The following is a 17,966-nucleotide window of genomic DNA, read 5'->3' as shown; positions in this document are numbered from 1 at the left end:
GCCACATTCTCACACAAATGAAAAGAAATCATACCCGCGACAGAATGTTTAAAACTCAAATCTAGGGGAAGCTCAGCACATTAATTTGTATTAATCAAAAAAAAAAATGAAGCAAGTCATGGTACAGCAGAAAATTTCAGGAGATACAGGTTTTATTCCTACTAATTCCCTAAAAATAAGCAAGTTATTTCAGCAATATCTTTTCTTGCCTCTGGATTAGTCTGAGCTATTCCCTACTGTAATGGAAAAGGCCTTTGCATTGATGTAATACTTGAAGGAAAACCCCGAGCATGCGGAGATCTCCAACAGGTTTTAGCGCCTCTGCCTGGAGAAGGTGAGAGGCTAAGACTTGAGGTTATTCAGTATTTACGCTTAGATTTAAGAAATCTAGCTCTTTTACCAGAAAGGATTAATACGGGGTTTTTGTTTGGACTCTTTCTCCTCTAGTAAATAAATACTCCCCAGTGGCATTGCCCTCTAAGAGAAGGAAATCTGCCGTCAGATAGCCAATCTTTAGTACCCCAGGCATCCATCCACCTTCTGCAATGACAGGATGTGAGCTGTTCCTTTGGAATCCATAAAAGTGATGTACTGTGTCTAATGGAAGAAAAGACCTCAAAGACCACAGGGTTTTTTTTTAAAGAATATATCAGTAAGGCGGATGTTAAAAAAAAAAAAAAAAACCAAAACACACACACAAACCAAAAAACACCACAAAAAACAACAGAAGCAATTAATCAGAATAATTCAAGAAGAGACCATTGCAAGAATAGCAAAGGCCAAACACCATAATTCAATACTGACTGTTTTGGCAAACAAAATTTAAAATATGGAGCTACTTTTTGTGGGGTCTTGGGACAAGACTTACAAGCAATAAAACCTCATCTTTTTTTCTGTAAAATAAACATACACAGCACATTTTCCACAGCAAATTACTTTTAGGGGCTTTTTTTGTTTTTTAAGTAATCTTTTAAAAGAAAAAAATGCCTTTTTCTTCTAAAAGTTACTATGCTTCATGGGTCATGTATGTGCGCCCTCTTTTTTGAAGATATTCAGCTCAGAGACAACACTTGAGTTACAACACCTCTTGTTCAGCACGTAACAAGCTGTTGTCTGCAACTGTGCCCTCATAATTAACAAAAAAAAAAAAAATATCTTTGTCTTTAACAGGAGGAAAGATATATGACGGGAGAAATGCTGCGAGGTCAAGATTAATGAGTAGGGGCAGAGAAAGAGAGCTGAGGTGTTTGTGACAACCGAACGGTCCCTTTACAGAGTGTATTTCATCGTCTGAGATCCAAACCTCTTCTCACTTGACTTTTAACAAATTTCTGAAACCCGCAAACGCGCAGGGTCACAACTCCTGCCATCACCCACCAGTCCTGCCTCACCGCAACAACAGGAATCTACCACTCGTGAGATGGATGGTGGAGAGGAAAACTCAGCAGCTCATCCGAGAAGGGTAAATTTTTACTCCTTTGATGATGGATGAGAACTATTTCCCCCTCTCTCTCTTCATTCATCTCTGTTGCCGTGCAAGAACTTCAGGTCGAAAAGTAGCCTCGTTTTTTCCCTGATCCCTCCACCTCTCGCACCACCCACATACGCAGGTTCTGCAGTGACTTCGATGTGCTTTTAGAAAACCATCGGTCCCATTAGAAATTTGCGGTCATTGAGTGAATTTCAAAATTATTCTGTATCAATCCTGAGAAATTAAATCGGACAGACACAAGAGAAAGTAACAGTGAACTCGGGCAAAGGCTAAATCAACATATAGTTGAAGCATCGACACCAAATGGTGTTCCATGATGGTTTATAACCCAGTTCAACTCATGAAAGCAGATGACATCGTTGACTTGAAATTAAGGACAGTACGTTACTTGTTGGAAACTAATATCATTGTAGCTACGCTGAAGACTCCATGGAGGACTAAGGAAGAGAATAAAGTCCCTTCTTCAGGGCCTATCGACTTGTAACATTTCTAATCAGAACTTCAAGATGCATCGAAGCATGCAGCGACTACAATATGAAACGTAATGCCTCATTGTGATATTTGTGGACTGTGTGTGTTGTAAAAACTCCAGAGGTAACAGACAATAGGCTAACACGGGAACATGGCAGTTATCAAATGGGAGCCCCTTATTGCTTGATGATTTTTAGGCATTTTGGATTTATTTTGCATGAAGGGAAAACTAAGTTCACTTTTGGAAATGACTTCAGGAAAGATAAGAAAAGCAGTGACAATTAGTGTTTGACTAGAAAAGAGGACCAATGATGAGAGGCTGATCAAACTGAGGAGAAAAGCAGAAAATTCTGGAGGTGAGATGAAATGGGAAGGATGCGATAACAGCTTCAACCATGCAAACGTTACTTCAAAAGAAAAGAATTTGTTCTGCAGCTCTGTCCATGGGGGACAGGACAAAAGTATTCGACTTTGCATTTAATTTAACATTTCTGGCAATAATAATATTGGAAAATTCTGACTGGGAACCATGTGGAAACTGTCAGCAGAGTCTAGATGCACATCGATGTGGGATAACATCGGTAGATCTGGAGGTGCGAGGGGATGTCTGGTGTGGCACCCTGCGGCTCTGTCCCACCTTGCAGGCTACCCAAGGTGGATGCACATCATTATGTTGGGAGCAGTGAAACAGAGATGCTGTGGGAGATACTCACACATGCGCAAAATCTATGTGAAGGGCTTCCCATTTTAAGGGTGAATGTTCTTTTCTGCATAAACTGTTGACACTGACAGTCTAAAATTAAACAGCGGGAACAGAACCTCAGACTTGATCAAAAATGAATTCCTATTGAAAAAATATCCGTACTCATTCTGTTTACATGCACATGACTTTTCACGTGACATCTTCAAAAGGATAAAAAGAAAAGCTTTTCTTTTAACTAGGTGAGTTGAAGGTTACAGGCAAGGTGGGATCACTGCATTTATTCTACATAATGAATGAAATACATACATTATTCTGTGATTGGTCTTTAGATGCTAACTATACTTGACCCCTTTGGTTGTAATATTCTTGATACTCGGGGGTATGCCCTCAACCCTTTCACTCTGGGAAAGGTATCTAATGGTTTTCTCACATGACCTGTTTATTTTCCTTGCTTGCTGACATTCTCAGCACTTGAACATAAAGTAATTAGGAAGTCCCCTCAAAAATGTAAACAAAGCCCATTTGTTTCTAACTAATTCAATACATTTGGCACACGTTCCTTTGAGAAATACTCTCCTTGGCAGCAGCTTAGGAGCCTAATTATAGATAGACTACTCATCAAAAATGATACCTTTCCCATAGTCCCAGGAACAAAAGACACTCTCGGAGGCAAACTATTTCAGGAGATACCATTTTCTGCGACCGCCATCCTTTCTTGCTCCTCCGAACGTGCTGCCCACATGCATGCTCTTACCCTGGATGCGCTCCTCAGCCTGGCTTCTGCCCACTCTGTAATACACAAACTAGCCACAAAGTCTGGCATTAACTCTCCCAAACTTGATCTCAAAGCCTATTTTTCAGCCTCATCCTCCCTTTTCTCTGGTACCTGTCCCATCTCCCGCAGTACGGTATCACAGCCCATACTGCCCACCTGATAGATAGCTCACCTCTTGCCACATCATCAGTTTTTCAGGCAGGGAGCGGGTCCCTCAATGAATATGAGTAGGTTGTTGATAAACCACCACAGAAAATGCTACAAGAGAAACGCACTAAAAATAAAGCCCTTCCCAAAAAAAAAAAAAAACCAAAAACACAATTCAACAAAAAGGCTAGGTTGCTGCTCTGGATCCGATAGCTTCAGTAAGTCACGCTGTCAGATGAAGTCTGTTCACCTTCAGTCTGATGTTTCCAGCCTACAAGTGATATCGCTGCAATAAATCAGGACATATTTCTGATTATTCACAAGGGATGAAGCTTCCAGAGACGCTGAAGGCACAAACAAAAGAAAACTTCTCACCCGAAACAGCTCCATATACAGTGACCAACCTGCAGAGTTTTGCACATCACTCTTAGGGATATTTTTCGCGGTTTTAGCCTTCAAATATCACACAGTTTGTGAAAAGTCACCATGCAACCAGTGGTTGATGCGAAAGGTTTATGGAAAAATTAAACAGAAGCATTTAAACAGAAAATTTAATTCGGCCATAAACCCTGCTATGCCCACCAGCTCCAGTGGAATCGCCGCTATGCTTTATTCCGTTTTGGTGGGGTACAGATTATGTAGATCACCGAACATAAAACGCGCCTCAGAGCTGTGCTAAGTAGGGGGATAAGCAGAGGTTTAATTGAAGCCCAAGAGGATTGAGCACATCCTGACTGTTGTTTGACCAATCTCTGCGGAGCACACCCACACTGCTGAAACCTGATGTTCCTTAATCAGCCCAGACCAGTGTAAGTAAATTTTCCATTATTGCTATAGAAGCCATCGAGACATCATCTGTGCTGGAACCAGTATGATAACTCAAACTGTACGGTTTGGGGTGGGTGGTGGGAAATCACAGGAATACATTTTTTCCTAGTATAGCGTCTATTATCTTCCATTTTACAGCTATATACCTGTGGGATTATAAATAACTATAAAAATGTATTTATAAATCCACTAGAATTATAATAATTGATTATATTATGCATTATGAATATGTAAAGGATACAGGCAAACTCCTCTAAAACACACAGGTAAAATAGCCATATATCTTTAACTAAATTGGGATTATCATTTGGATCAAATTGTTGCTTTTTATATTTTAAAATATTATATAAAATTTAAAAAAAAAAGCAAACAAACAAAAAACACATTAATGTAGCAGAGACCACCTCACCACAGTTCTTTCGATGCAGTAAATGAACGAATCGCGGGGAGGACCAAGCCAGGCACATACCCTGAGCAGGGATGCTGCACGTAACCCGACTGCGGGAGGTGAATTTCTCAGATTTCACTAAACAGGAATGAACCATTTCTGGCATTTGTGTTACAGAAGCGTGAACACAAGATAGCACTGCTTTATGTAAGGTCTCTTGCCTCCTGACTATCTCCCTGCATTCAGCCATCCCAATCTATCTCAGACTACATTTAAAAATCAAATTAAACTCTTCTTGTCAATTGCCCCTTTATGCATTCAGATAACATGAAGTGAAACTACCCAAAAGCAGATTTTGTTGGCCCTATTGGCACAAATCATTCCCAGAGACGTTCTTTGCTCTTCTAGCATCCTTCTGAGGAGGACAAACTCATCTTCCTCCTCCCCTTTTAAACCATCCCACCAAAACAGAGCAGCAAGTAAGACAGTCATGCCTCTTCTTTCAGTATTAACTGAGGACAAGAACACTGTTCTCTTTTCATTTATGTTTCATATTCTTATCCTTTATTCCTATTTAAAAAAAAAAAAAAAATCAAACATATTTGCTTCAATTTTCCTTAAGCCTTTTCCTTTCAGGCTAACCATATTCTGCTATCACTTAGATCAGAGCTCTTGTAGAGCTGCACTGGCGCCTGCGCTTTTGTCAGGCACCGGCTACCTCCTCGGAAAATCTAAATACAAGTTAAAACTGTTAATCCCTTCTTCCCCAACACCACCCAACAGTAAAGTAACTTATTTAAGTACTTCGCTCCCATTGTCATTGTCCTTATATCATCTGAAGAAGTGGTAAAGTAAATACACATTATTTTTTTTCCCTATGGGACTTCATTCTACAAGATCTTACTGGGAATTTCTTGTGAACCGAACCGGCAAGTTCAGTCAGTTACCACAAAATAAACCCAGTTCAGGAGTCTGAATATTTGAACATAATGTTTTCTGTCTGTAGCCTGGACAGCCAGCGGGACGTGTGTCCTTGTTAATCCAGAGACGGTAAATTCAGTAGCCCTTATCGGGCAAACAGAAAGACACTCGTTTAACCAGTCGTGTAACACCAAGCCATCAAAACCTGTAAAAACCCTGTTGCCGAGTATTTATTACCCCAGTCACAGATACAGCGGCATAAAATAATACCAGTGTGGTTTATTTGAGGAGAGCTGTGAGTTTATAGCGGCCTTTTTTATCGGAAGCTATACACAAGTTGTGCAGCAGTGCCATGATACGTTCAGATAATGAGTCACGCAACGACAGTAAACTTCTTTAGCTTTTGGTTACACTATAAAGAAGGGGTTTTTTTCTATGAATTACACGTGAAAAAATTGCTATGAAGTCTCAAGAAAGTACAGGTGCTGCAGGTTATGCAAATTAACAATGAAATGCTAGAGAAGTCAAAGTTATGTCACTGTCTTGATGGATAGAAATGTGTTTAGGGCTGACAGGCAATCTGAAAATTACCATTACATCTCATTTCCTCTTCTGAGAGTTTTTGTTCTTACCAAACGAGGAGGATCTTCAATACCTTGATCAAACAGCAGAAATTGGCTGCCATCTTCTGACACTTCATGGATAATGTACTGTAATTTTGCTGAAGTAATTGTCCTGATTCTGTTGTAGAAAAACCCTTTCTAATTTTCGCAGGAAAATGAAACATTAGTCAGGACACGCGATATGATTGGTAACGGCCTTAAGAAAATTACAGCACAAAATCCTTCAGTACCCACAAAATCAACTAAAGTTTTCAAAGTGAAGAGACTCACGGAAAACAAAGTAAAACATGCAAGAAAGGCTGCGACACTGAAATCTCAACACTGCGGGGAAATTGGATTCATTTTGTGGCATTTTGTGTTTATATCACAATTTTACACTGAAAAAAAAATGAGCTGTTACATTTTCCATGTCCAATACAATCCACGATAAATGCTACGCTATCTTGTTTCAACTCTTCTTATATAGCTTGGAAAATAATTCAAATGCTCTGGCCATGAATTTGCCCGAGTAGATGTAAGGTCAAAGCAGTCTCACCATCGTCTCAGCATACATCTTCTCTTTCACGCCTCGAGACAGAGGTGTGCAGCGCAACGGCCTGCCGGTACAATACCCGCTTGCCCACTCGTAGCGAAACAGGACTATTAAAAATAGGATTAATTTCAGCCTAGAGTTTTGCGTTGCTTAATTTTGCGCTAGGGAAAATTAAGCGGCACAAGTACTACTAGATTAAGCGATAGCATCCCTTCGGAGAGGATGAAAGTAAAGAGTCACTTAAACATTAAATAGAGAAAGATCTATATTATTCTTATGGCAAAGACTAGTCCTGCAGTTACGGGACAACAGGCAGCTCAGAGGGACATTTGACTTCTGCCAGCGACCAAGGAGCCCGGTGCCCGGCAAACCTCAGCTACCTAACTTACTGGGTGGGCAGGTACGCGGGAGAGAATATTATTTGTTGATGACAGGAGAGCACAAACAGCGGGATGAGCTGCAAGAAGTATTCGTTATGCATGGACCAGATATTTGGTCGGGATTTTATCTGTATTTTTATCCCATTGATTTACATCCTAAAAAACTACATTTTTTTTTTCCAAAGTAAGATTCTATTACTGCAATCAAAAGGAATGTAATTACAACCAACTATAACCATATACATATGAAAAATCTGTCTTTTTAACATTGCAAATATTGCTTCAGCCACAAGTCAGGTAAGAATCCCGTTCTGTATGAACAGCTTTCATTCTCCATAGCAGCTCAGCTGCAATAGCAAATATTAATAAAGCCTTTAAATCTTTATGTATCATCCGTTTCCCTGCTGACCACAACACAACAAACTTTCCCCTCACTGTCTTCTCCTTTGCTCACGCACCCAATCTGTTGCACACGGACTGAGAAACAGACCATCTATTCCAGATAACAATCTGAGACAAACAGAGAAATATTTTGAAAAGAAAACAGAGGCTGAATAGGAAGATTTGTTATGGCATTGGAGGAGTAACTTTTTGATGTTGTCATGGGATTTGCAGGTTTTTCAACCTTTTGAGGGGAGGGGGCTAAACAATAGAAAATAGAAATAGAAAAAAATAGAAATTTCAAAATTAATCAAGGTTAAGCTCACACTAAGTCAAGCTATTTACATCCACTTGTTTTGCATTTTACTCGGTTTTGATGAAAAAGAAGAGAGGCACAGAGAATAAGGCCTGTACATGAACCACACATAGCCCAGTCAGGGATACTGTACTCTTGTACACACACAAATTAACATCCGAGCAATAGAAATGGAGATTTTAAGGAAAAAAAAAAAATAAGGAAAGGAGAATAGCAAGAAGATGAGCATATAGTAGAAAAAATAAGAACAAGCCCTCTGGAACGCACTTTTATACATGCGTACGCATACACAACCATATTGAAATATTTTATGTTTTAGAGAGGTGACTGCTGCACCTCAGCCATCAGCTGGTACCCTTTGTAGATGTTGACTTTGTCTCCACAGTTATTTCTTTAGGTTTCTAGGAAAGCACGTAAGCCAAGCATCTCACCTAGGTGGTGTACTCAACCAAATACCATTGTCCACAACAGAAGAGTGTCCTCCCTGGCACTCATCTACTCTACTCCTGAAAGCCCAAGGAAGAATACAGAGGTTGCTCGGGAGAGTGTGATAATCCGAATTTTCCAAAAGTTTAAAAGTTGTAACATAGAGAAGGGAAGCAGAAGGAAATTCTCTAATAAAGAGTAGGATGCGGTTCAGTTTGCTTTCTCTGACTGAACTCATGTGAATGCTTACAGAGGAAATGCATTATCTCATTTACCAAACTGCTCCAGCTTCTCGAGCTCTTTTGTTTTGCTTCCTGATTTTATAGCTACAGTCTTGAAATGATGGCACGGTAGCGCACCCTGTAAATTCTACCAAGGGGCTCCAAACAACACAACAATTCCCTAACACAAGGCTTTATTTTCTTTTGGCTTTGCATAAGGAGTTGTTCTTCATAACCAGAGCAGGTAGCTTTGTCGGCCAGTTTGGGGTCAGTTTTGGTTTTGTTTTTTTTTTTTTTTTTTTACCTTTAGTAACATCCCTAAGTCTGTATGTAAAAATGCATTAATTAAAATCCATTTCATTAAAATACTGCTTGTTTTGATGCACACAGCCCCTATCTTACTGCCTCAAAACTTTCTTGGGGTTAAGTTTGACTCTGGGGCTGCCCCAGGAGCATTTCAAACCTATCAGGGCTGTGACCCCCTCCGCTGCAGCCAACTCCCGCGCTGCCCACCTCCAGATCAAGCAACAGCGAAGTTAATCATGATTATTTGTTACAGTCTGTTGATTATCAAGGTTGTTTCATTCCTGCTCCTTATAAGCTCCAATATATATGGGGGGGGGGAATATATATATATAAAAAAAATCCTGGCATACGATAGCTGAAAGTATTGAGATGATATATTCACTGTACACCATATCTATATGCACGCTTCAAGTCTGACATACAGAATTATTTGGCTAGTTTATTGTCTCATGAAAAATACGTTTTCAAAATATACCTTGAATAAAACTTGCATTGACACAAAGTAGAAAGGTCCAACATACTTTAAATAATTTAAACCCCAGGTCTTACGGAGCATTAACTTGTATCAGGAGGTACACACAAACACACATACATTAAAAAATAAGACAGACACCTTTATTGGGTATTAACCAGCTCCAGGGAGGTGTGAAATGAAGAGGCTTATGTGACATGAAATGAAGATTTACATAATTAACCCATATGAAGTAGACGAAATAGAGACAAACAACCCATAAAAGTTAAAACATAGAGAAATGGTATTATATTTTTCAAGTGAATTAACCCACAACAACAAAGTCAAAGAGGAGAAGGACATACAGGAGATGTTAACTCACACCAGAGAGCCATGAAATATCTTTTTTAAAGCGCTTTAAACCTTTTAGAAGCTGTTACTATACTCTACAAAAAAAAAAAAAAAGACAAACCCCTCCTGTTTACAAGAAAGTTAACTGGCCTTGCAAAATTGTCTGGGTACAGAGCACATAATTACCACATGAGTTTAAATAAAAGTTAACCATAAAAGTTTATTCTTTTCCCCCTCAAGAATTTGTCTGCAAAGAGAAAGCAGCTCAGCAAAACCTGGAGGTAAAGGTGGCCCACAGCATCGGGGATGGGACAGCGGATTTATCCGGCTCTGCCCTGGGGCAGCTGGAACGCTGGCCCAACTCTGACGAGGGTAGCCCAGGGCCACAGAGCAGGCTGGGAGGACAAGCACACAATAAACAGGGGCTACCAGAATTACAATCATCAATAACCCAAACATAAATAAACTTCATGCAAGTAGAAAATGCAGCATTGCTCCTGCTTTTAAAAACAGATGGGGGCTTTGGAGAAATAGGTCACGGATAGCGCAGGCCTTGGAATAAAATCTTTGAAGTTTTCCTTCTTGTCCATAGTTCATCACCTCTTCCCCCACCACCAATTCATTATCTTAAAAGGTACTTTTTCAACAGGCAGACATGTTCCCATGCCAACCATATCCTGGGCTGCATCAGAAGTGTGGCCAGCAGGTCAAAGGAGGGGATTCTGCCCCTCTGCTCCACTCTCGTGAGACCCCACCTGGAGTACTGCATCCAGCTCTGGAGTCCCCAACATAAGGAGGACATGGACTTGCTGGAGCGTGTCCATAGGAGAGCCACGAGAATGATCCGAGGGCTGGAGCACCTCTCCTATGAGGACAAGCTGAAAGAGTTGGGGCTGTTCAGCCTGGAGAAGAGAAGGCTCTGGGGAGATCTTTTTGCGGCCTTCCAGTCCCTAAAGGGGGCCTACAGGAGAGATGGGGAGGGACTTTTTATTGGTGCATGTAGTGATAAGATGAGGGGGAATGGCTTTAAACTGGAAGAGGGCAGGGTCAGATTGAACGTTAGGAAGTTTTTCACTGTGAGGGTGGTGCGGCACTGGGACAGGTTGCCCAGGGAGGTTGTTGAGGCCCCATCCCTGGAGGTGTTCAAGGCCAGGCTGGACGTGGCCTTGGGCAACCTGGTCTAGTGGGAGGTGTCCCTGCCTATGGCAGGGGGTTGGAATTCGATCTTCAGGGTCCCTTCCAACCTAAACCATTCTGTGATTTCACATACTGTGGCCTTTCTGCAGCAGTTCGTTACGCAGTTAACAAATTCTTCTGTTACTATGCAAATAGTTGAGATAATCAGATCACCTGTGTACTTTGAGTATACTCTGTCTGCAGCCTTTGTCACTGGCACAGCACTGGCTATACTTCTGTTTCTCATGCTCATTTCCACAGGTCTTCCAAACATCCCGGGCTAGTTTCAAGCCTACTCCATCCTACCAGGAAGCCAAGAGACTTTGAACAAAGAAATGCTCTTCAGAAACTTAAAGAATAATGTTATACTACAGCACTAATTCCTAAAGACAGACAGACATAGTTCTGTGCTATTTTTTCAAATTCTTTCACAATGCAATTAAATACATTTGAATATACTAATAGTATTTGCAGAAGATATTTTATTTACACCTATACCATCCATGCTTCTGCAGATGTAGCAGCAGTAACATTGAATACGATACATTTTTCTGAAGTTTACAAGTTGAATGGTACGTACAAGTCGTACGTGGTTCAATGGCATCAACCATAACTTGACACGCAGCAATAATCTGCCCAAGAAATACTGTATTTTCATTGAGCAGATGACTGGAACCCTCTCAAACAGCGAGGCACTCTAGGACATATAGAACTTATTGTAGCTTGTGGGGATGCGAAACACTAACTGTAACCCAGGGACTTTGACCATAGCATATCAGAAAGGTTAGAAACCAAGTACTCAAAGAGCTGTCCCCAACTATCTGCAAAACACTGAAGAGTTTCTTATGTATTAAGAATGACAAGTTTAACTTGGACAATGTCAGCACAAATATCTCTTAACCCTTCATGAGTAATTGTTTCCAATAAAAAACAAAGAAAATATCAAGACTATACATTTCAGTGAGAATTTAGATGGTGGCAAACTACCAAGAGGTTAATCGTGCAAGCTGGATGAGGGGGAAGGTGTGGTGATCCCCACCCCCCTCTTTTTATCCTTTATATAAACAATTATACAGAATTATATCAAATATTGAGAGCAAAAGCCTGTTCCGATCATGACCAGAGCTCAGTATCGCTTACTCTGCATGCAGGAGGCTCTCTGGCCTCACTGGGAACTCCCCGCAGGGAAGCGGGGCAGAATGCAAAGCGGAGATCTGCAACACCAAGATGAGTGCTGCAGTGAGGGCAGACAAGGGGCTTGCAGCAATGGGAGACAGAATTGTGAAAGCTGGGAGAAATCAGTGGATTTTGGCACACTCTGGCAGAATATACATTCCCTGTCCTTTCGGTGTAAGTGGGGTCACAACCAGAAAATCAAACTTGGAGCTGGGGGAAAGAAAACAGTCATTAGAGAAGGGGCTCATATATATGAGATGGTCATCACAAGCCAAAAGAAGCTGCCTCCTGAGCAAGTTACAATACATCTTCTTATAATTTTAGAAAAAAAAAAAAAATACTGCAAACATCAGGAACCTCTTCACGTGTTCAGCTGAAGTGATGTATGACTTCCAACTCACCAGGAATGCGTCTCCAGGCTTTTGTTCGGCCTCTATTTTTAATGCCCTTTTTAAACATTAATTTTTAGGGTGGTTGACATATTGCTGATGGACTGACCCTTGAACTGAAATATCTTAGAATACCTGTGGACATCTCAAATGACTTGCAACGTTTCCAAACCCAGAATTATTAGACACATTTCTGGATACACCTAGATGCCTTTATAAAACAGAAAGCAGTTACCAGTGTTGTCCTGTTTGCTTTGAGGACTAACAACTCACCAAGACTCTCCTTTAATTGTCCTTTAATTCCTTACACACCTCTCCAGGTACTGGCTTATTTTACCTGGATTACTCAATGTGATAATTGCATTGACCTGATAATTTAGCTTTTTTTTTTTTTTCTCCACTTCTGTTTTGGCTTAGTACAGAAAAAAATCATGAAAGAAATCTGGATGGTTTCTACATTTATCCCCTCAATCAGCATTCAGGTGCCACGGAGACACTGAACGAACCGGAGACCCCTTTGTGACTCGCTTCCAGCTATCTGCAAAAATACCTTCTCATAATTTACACTAAAACTTTAACATTTGTTTTTTGAATCGAAGGCAACTTTGACTACGTAGCAAAGCCAATACCAACTGGTCATCTCAAAGTCTAACGGAGGGACAGGAGTCTATTTTTCACTGTGTCAGCACTATGAAAGCAAACCACGAATGAGCTCTGAGGAGGTGAGAAAGCTGCAGGGAAGCCAGCCAGCAAACCTAGGTAGAAATCTGCATTTGTGACAACCAAATCATCTCAAATTGATTGGGGTTTTTTGTCAGGTTTGTATCTTGGGGGCTTTTTATATTAAAAAAATAAATATTATTCATATACTTCAGTAAGGGGTAGGCAAGATGCTCCTCCAGAGAGCACCCTACACTCTTCTCCAGTGTGTTGTAAAGTACCCCTCTCTGCAACGCTTGCAGGAGCCTTTGAAGACATGGTAGGGCTGTGAGGTTTGACATTGCTGAAGAGCTACCACGAAGGGTTGAGGTTTCTCGCTGTCCTCACATCCTTACAGTCCCAACAACAGAAACCTGAAACCATGGTCTAGTAGTACTAACACTCCTCAGAGGTATCACTTACTGCCTCACTGTTTCCTTACTTAAGTCTTTATTATGCTGCTGTACAGCTTTACTTGCACACAAATTATCACTATAAAGGAGCTGCTTTCAGACTCCAGATATGCACTAATTTTTGAAGGCTTTATATTAGGAGCTTCAGTGCAGAACCCCGTTCATGTTATTCACCCAAGTAGTCCCAAAGGGTTCCTCACACAAATCAAGTGAGTGAGTGGGTGAGAAAGTGCCTGTTGGGTTTTTTTGTTTGTTTGGTTGTTTTTTTTTTTTCCTCTTTTGAGGACACACAATTTAGGCTGATTTGGCAGGACTAGGCTTTGAGCTAAGAGAAATCTGAAGACCAGGGTCTGAGTCTTGCTATTTTCTGCTCCAAAGCTTTCCTCAGCTGAGCAGACAGTATTGAAGGATGGAGACGCATTGATCTGGAATCCAAGAGAATTTCATTTTCAGGAGAAAGATAACTCTTGTGTATCTTGCCTTCCCCCCCCCCCCCAATTGTTTTGGGTGGGGTTTTTTTGTAAAATCAGCTTACTTTGAAGGCCAATGCAAATATCCTAAATATCTGTCCTACTTCTGCAACCTATTTTAAGCATTTCTAAGCAGTCTGTGATTCATCTCAGGTTTTTAAGGAGAGAATGCAGGAAACCAGCAAAGAAGAATGGTCCCTAACATTTGATTTAATTTGGATAACTTTAATTCTTTGGGTTTTTATGTAATAACAAGTAGTTGCTATGATTCTGTGACAATTCTGAAAAGAATCTTTCAGTTTATTGTATTTATCAGGTTTTATGCATAAAATATGATGATTAAGACAGGATTTTCAATTTATTTCCCCGAGTATGTGAATGTCATTTCTCTTTATGCAAATTATCAGGACTACTCGCTACAGTTCTTTTTAGAGCACCACTTTTCCTAAAATAAAACACTTCAAGTACGCACAACGGCATTCAAGTCTTACCTGCAGTTTTGCATCGGTCTAAACAAACAGCTGGCTTTAGCTGCAGTCCAGCCACTGTTTTTTCCCCCAACAGCTTATTCTTCATATAAATGAAGATGAAGAAAATAGAACTGAGAGTATCCATGAAACCACAGTGGTCAGTTTGTCAATTCTGATAAATGTAGTGCCTGCATCTAAAATAAGTGCCTCACTGCTTTGTGCCCTTGCATCAATTAACATTTAATTTGACTTTTTACAACCTCACTTATCACCAGTTTTCCTTCCTTTGAAGCTAGCAAATGTTAGCTTTTCAAGTCTGTCAGTTTATGATTACTTATAACAAACATAATTTCAGTTTGAATGCAAGAAGAGATTAACATAACACAAGTGCAATGCTCCTACAGTATTTGAAAATGAAAAGAAGAAACTCAAAGTAAGAGAGACTATATGATCCTGCTGGCACTTTTTTAACAAATAAATACATTTGATGACAAACTAAACCAAAAGCAGCTGCAGAAACACATTGTGCCTTTATCAATTTAAACATTATCTGGGCCTTTTGTGGAAAAGTAGACTATCTCACTTTCCTATTTACACTGCAACGGATCAAAGTAGCAGCTAATTAAACCACAACCCAATCTTAAAAGAACTGCAATACATATTTACACGGCCTAGCAATCCGTAACTGTCCCGTGAAATTTTGACACCAGGTCTGCAGAAATAAACTAGTGACACCACCATGGTTTTATCAGGATTAGATAAGGAGATTAGATGAAGGCTCATTAAAACTGAGTAGAGACAACCCCCTCTCCTGTGAAGGTACAACCTAACCGCTAACCCGTCTCAACACGAAGGGAGTGTGAACACAGATGGTGCTTCGTAACTGTCCACCTTGGCATTTCTTCTCCCTTCTTCAGCTTTCTTGAAGAGCTGCTCTCAGTAGATTCACAACCTACCTACAAAGAGACACCTTCTCGCCTCGAGACAGACATGCGCAAACAGACCAGAGTCACCAGCATCTCAGTCGATATCAATTGCTTTATTCCAACAGAGTGGTTAAAAGAACCCAAAAAACATCCCATATTCCAACTGCTTTAAACAAGAGGTTTCAGATGAGGAGAGCCAACGTGGCACAGCTGTACGTCTCCTACGTACTCACAAAAGCTCAAACGTGGGCTATAAATAGAGTCCCTGTTCCCCCAGCTCTGTACCTTGAAGGACCCATTCTTGCAACCAAATAAGATTCTCTGTAACGGAGTGGAGGCAAACACACTCGTTTACATCCATATCTCCAGTCTTCAGAACAAATAACAGGTGGCCAAAAAAATCAGGCTCATGAGCTGAATCTGGCTGGGGAAGCTCCAAGTCACTCTGCTTCCCTCCTCCCTTCCACCCTAACTTTGTGTTGCAGCCAGGGCAAGGGACCAAGCGAGGCCCTACGATGAGAGAAGGGAAAGCACATATGGTGAGCGATGCCATGGAAGATGCACCCATAGGCCATAGCCTGGGATAGGTGCTTTCCAGGCACAGACACCCAAAACATGCTCATACCTGCTGCTCCACACCCTCCTGTCCAGCTAGGACACAGGGACAGGAGAGCTCAGAGGTGAACTGCAGCGGCAGAGCGTGCCAGGGAAAAACACCCATCTCCATGCAGTTTGGCTACTAAGTCTTTTCTTTAGATAGCAATAGAGTCCCACTTATGGAGCACTGATGCTTCCTCATAAATGGTGGTTTATTGAAAGCAATGGGCATCCTTGTAATTCTTTGATTCTTCTGACGGTATGTAGAAAGGCCACCTGCATCTATCTTTCCTTTGCCTTCTGGTGTCTTTGCAGCCTCCACTGCCAAGTGAGATTGCTCCATAGTGGAGAAAGCTGTAAAAGAACGAAAGAGAGATCCCACCTCCATCCTCTTCCTAGGGATTTGCTTGATAAGATACATCAATTAAGAAATAGAACATACAAACCTCTAGGTTAGCTGTTCTGATGAAGTAAAAAGATCTCGGTTGAGCAGCTGGTTCTGAACTATGAATAATTCTTTGTTCCCCCCCTTCCCCCCTACCAAGTGGTGCACCAGGCTTCCCTCGAGGAGCTCGCTGCAGGCTGGCAGCCAGCAGCACAGATGACAACTAAAACATGCAAGCCATTGCTTAGGAGGTGACCAAGTCCCAAGGGACATACTCGACCGCACAGCAGTGTTCCCGGAGAGTTGGTTGCCAATTAAAAATTCATTTCATCTTCAAAAACTATATGCGAATAAACGAGACCTCTCTAAACTCTCTCCTTTCTTCTGCTTTCTTTGGGGCACTTTGGCTGTCTGGAGGTGTCCCCTAAGATTTCCATGAAAATGAAATGCGACAGAGAAATTTAAGCACATTAACATCTGGAAATGCAGCGAGACGCTCAGAGATGCCCAAATTAAATTACCACAGCACTATAGTGCTCTTGAATCATCTTTCCTTTCCAGCCACAGTCTACATTAATCGAAATACCTGTTTTAAAGACAGTGACAGGAAGAAAGGTAGAAGAGAGTGCTTTGATCTATAAAAACATTGAAAGGAACATGTTATAGTGTCAGAAGGAAGAAAGAAAAAGAGGAAGGAGACCTTGGAGAACTAAGGATAAATCAAGCATAATACAGCATTAAAAAAGAATTAAATGTCAGAGAAAATTGGTGAACGGAAACCTCAAGAATATCTTCGTGTAACTCCTTTTTAATCTTAGAAAATTTCAACACCTATGAGAGAAAATCTGAAGCATCAAAACAGCCACTGAGACAAAAATAAATACATTCCCATGCTTGGAAAAAGTGACAAACTGGTTGTGCCAGGCAGAGTTTATCATTCTCGGAGTTTTCCTGTGGAAAACGTGCATTTTCAGCAATTAAGTTATTCTAAACTCAGCCAACACCAGTCAGAGCATTCAGCTCCTGCTTTTAATAAAATACAACCCCTGTCTGTATACCCTCCAAATACAGACATTATGCAAGTTAAAAACAGATAGATAAAGAACAACGCGTATGACCCTCTGGACAAGAAATATTTCCATGAATAGAATTTTCTTCCCATTATTTACAATTGCTTCTTCTCAATGCAATGGCATCAGCTCTTATTTATAGCGATGTTTTCGCCAGGAAGAATTAGGTCTAATTCATCCATGAAAACCCCACTGTTTCCATCAAAACAGATTCATCTAAGCACACTTTAATACAAGTCACTTATGAAGCATCCAGCAAGATGTAAATCTAGGGAGCCCTACTTCTCTTTTAAGCTTCAAATGCTGGGAAAATTATATTGCAGCAAAAGCCATAATATTATGAAAACTACCTTTAGGGAAATAAATAAAGATTTCTAGCAGAAGTGTGTAACAAACCATTCCAAAAGGAAGGTTTTTTTATTTTTCAGAAATTAAAATTTGTTTGGGACTCTAACCAAAAATCCGCAGAAGTCAATTCAAACC

Source organism: Vanellus vanellus (assembly GCF_965231255.1).
Source record: "Vanellus vanellus genome assembly, chromosome: 8".
NCBI lineage: Eukaryota > Metazoa > Chordata > Aves > Charadriiformes > Charadriidae > Vanellus > Vanellus vanellus.
Note: the sequence above shows the minus strand (reverse complement) of the source record.